Raw genomic sequence first — 3,564 nt, forward strand, 5'->3', positions numbered from 1 at the left:
TGTCAGAGAGTTTAGCTGACATTCCTCCCCCAGCCAGCCTGGGACAGAGTCTAAATAATAACCCAACTCCCAGTCCTATGCTGGACTAGGGGAAAACATCATTTTCTGACAGATTGATTGAAAAAACAAAAACGAGGCGACTGTTTGAAAGCTGCTCAGGACTGCAGCATCCAAGGAAGACAGATGAGTAGGAAGAGAACTGGTAAAGTGATCAGAGAAGGGGTGAAGTTCATGTACCCCATGTTTGGCAACTTATTACATGGGTGGCGCTGGTTATTTAATGTTTAGATCATGGTAGTGCCTACAGGAAGGGCTCAGCCAGGCTAGGGCCTCATTGGGTAGGTGCCGTACAAAGAGTAAATAGAATTCATGCCCCGAGGAGTTTACAGCCTAAAAGTGTCGTGGAGATCAGCACCATGTGTGTGTATGTGCTTTAAATGCAAAACAGACCTCAAGCTTAAAGATGATGGGCTGTGACTGGTGTCTCGTGTGTTTTTGACATAGGTGTCAGTACTATATGTTATATTTCTATATTCATGTCTTAAACGGATGTTAGCTTGCACTTTGGACTGCCTCCCCTGCACTCTGCTCACCAGTGACCTCTGCCGAGGCTTATTCGAACATTCCAAGCCAGCGAGTTGCTGCAACCCCCTGCTTTGTTTTTAAACAAACTGCCAAAAATACTTTCCTCCCCCAGATATGAAACTTCCTCAAACTAAAATAAATAAATAAATTGCACAGCTCTGAGACACCCACCTGTGGCAGGTTTAAGGCCTAATATCCCATGACACTGCAGAGCTAGATGTGAGAGCTTTGTAGCGTCAGAAGCGGGATGTTCCCGGCTCCCTAATGGGATGTGCAACACGTGGAAGGTTCAGTGATCAGAATGTAACGTTGGGAGGTGTCCGAAGTGCCTTGCAGTTGTTAGGAGTATTGGCTGTGTTCTGTGCTCTCCCTCTGAGGGCTGTCCGGGGGAAGTCACGGTAAGAATGGGAACCTGGCTTTGGGGGTGGAGGGGTGTGAAAACCAGACTGGATAACAGGTTTTAAAACTCCACCCTTCTAAAAGAGTGTTTCTGTAACTGCTGGACGTGTCTGGCAGACACAGTTTGGGGGTTGTGATGTTGGCATGTGTTTGGGGTGACTGAATCACTTAGTATATATTCTGGTTTTTCTTCATTTCGTATAAATCTTTCGCCTTTTACTAAAGATTTCTTTGTATTGCATTAGTGCCTAGAGGCCCAACCTCCATTGTGCAAGGTGCTGTATAGCGGAGACACCACTGTCCCAGAGAGCTCACAAAGTAAGTATAAGACGAGAGACAATGGCTAGATACAAGAGATAGCGAAGGTAACAATGAGGTGATACAGATCAGCATTATAAACAGCAGTCACAGGGCACAAGCTGCCTGACCGGCCTCAGGTATTTTCCTAGGTTTCTCAGCAGAGGAGCGTTTTAAGGCAGACACTGAGGTGGCTTTATAGGATTTTACATGGAGCTTGTTTCTGCCAAATTCACAGTGCTAAAGCCTTACACCATGCCTCCATCCTCGTCGGCACGTGTCACCTATCTAACAGATCTAGCCTCTTTCTCTCTCTACAGCTATATAATCAGATGGGCCATGAGGTTGTGTTTTTGTTTTTGCAACTTCTACAGTGGTATGGATCCATGCTCCCTTGGCTCCAAAGCCCCAGAGCACAGGGGAGGTTGGGTAAAAGGTTCTGAATATGGCTTCTCTTTCTTCTGGTAGCTAAATGCTCCATAGATGGGAGACACTTGCTGGACCAGCTCCCTGCCTGTAGCATGTCTGCAGGACACAACAGAGACACATGCTGGGATTGCCAGAGGACCTATGGGAGCTGAACACCCAGATCCCTACAGAGAACATTAACCAGCTGAGTAGTCCCCAGCTGTGCTCTGAAGCGGACAGAATAGGGCAGGAGAGCCTATGGCAGTTGTTGTAGACACCGAAGGGACCAGGCCTTGAATAGCACGATTGGAGCCCCTACTAGGAGAAGATTCAGATGCAGAGCTGAGATGTCCAAAGCAATTCATTTTATCTGAGATCTCATCCCTTGGGTAACCCTGAACATCCCGCTCCTCGCCTGGAAGAGAGAACAGAGAGTGGAGATGTGTAGGAGCTACTGCTGACTCCCTCCTGCAATAGCAGAACAAGGGGCTCCTCCGTCTTCTCCCCAGTGCGATGGAGAATCCAGGGCACTCTCTACTGAAGGCTATTATTGAGGTGAGCGATTTGGGAAGCTTCAGGAAGGGATTAGATACTTCCTAGCCTACAACTCACGCGGCCTCCAGCGTATGCTCTGTATTTGGCTGAGGATTCTCATGTGTCCCGCCACCCAAAAGGGTCTTTTTCTTATACAGGCTCTTACTACCCCCCACCAGGTCTGGGCGGATGCTTTGTATTTGTCAGGAGAGACCTTGACATTTGCTAATTGGCAGATCTGGGCCCGCACTCAGTTTGCCCAACATTAAAACTTGTCTTCCCTCCCTAATCTCTCCTGGAGAAAGCCACTGAACAGGATGGGGGTGGGGGAGAGACGGTGCTAACTGCCAAGTCTGTTTAGCACTCTCTGTTGCCGCCCGTTCCTCCCCAACCCCAGTCTCGCCATAGTACAGACAGGGGTGCAGCCTTTTGGCTGTTCTGCAGAATGCACCCACCAAGCAGTGCCAGGCCCACAGCCCCTTTACGTGGGTTGGACCCTATTAGAGTCCCCAGAGGCCACCTAGTTCCAAACCCCTCATGGTCCTGCAGGGCCACTTGCTGGGGCCGTTGTCCTCCATGACCCAGTGCCTGCCCCTGGGGGCAGCTGCATGAACATCCCATGCTGAGCTGGGGCCCTAGGACCTAGCATGGCCCCTCTGCATTGGGATGGTGAGCACCCTACATGCCTTGAATCGCAGGCCTCTGCTAGCTTGCGCTCTCTCACCCTGCTCCCAGCTCACCCTAGCCTGCTCCTCATGGTGATGGTTCTGTGGTGGGTCTATTCTCTCTCACAGTCACTACAGCAGTGGAGGAGGCTGAATTTCCAGTACTTCTGATAATTATAGGGCAAGTACCCAGCCTTCTCTGTACCTAGTACAAAGTGCAGCAGCCATGGAGAGCTCCTGGGGGCTGGCCTAGCATGACCCATCTCCCTGCTTGCATGCTGTGCCTTCTCCTTCCCAGCTTGCTGGCTTCGCCATCATCAGGAAGGACGTAGTAGGAAGGTCCCCCTACTTGTTGTCCTCTAGCTGATCACCACATGGATCCCTTCGCTGTGGGATTGCTCCCCACTAGCAGCCTCGTTGGCACTAGCTGCTGGCACCATGGGCTGCTGAATGGCAACTAGCACCAAAGGAAAGTGGCAGGACATGGAAGGCATCCTGCTCTCTATTTCCTGTGGCTGCCCAGCAGAAGGTGAAAGGTATGACTGCATCTGGGAAAGAGTCTCCATGACAATGACTGTCTGACTAGTGGCAGGGGACCCTCCCAAATATCAGAGCTTCAGACCAGAGTAGCGCCCCCAAAATTCAGCCCCAGAACCAACATGAGGGGCTGAGTCCA

The 3,564-nt window shown here is 50.4% G+C and overlaps 1 non-coding gene across 1 annotated transcript; it reads left to right on the plus strand.

The window, feature by feature from the left end:
* The first annotated feature begins 1,159 nt into the window (after nucleotides 1–1,159).
* On the plus strand, nucleotides 1,160–1,275 carry LOC116839264 (U5 spliceosomal RNA). The gene has a single exon (XR_004377078.1). It is a non-coding gene; the product is annotated as a U5 spliceosomal RNA (small nuclear RNA).
* Nucleotides 1,276–3,564: the final 2,289 nt, after the last annotated feature.

The sequence above is a fragment of the Chelonoidis abingdonii genome, chromosome 7 (assembly GCF_003597395.2).
Source record: "Chelonoidis abingdonii isolate Lonesome George chromosome 7, CheloAbing_2.0, whole genome shotgun sequence".
In the NCBI taxonomy this organism is placed as follows: domain Eukaryota; kingdom Metazoa; phylum Chordata; order Testudines; family Testudinidae; genus Chelonoidis; species Chelonoidis abingdonii.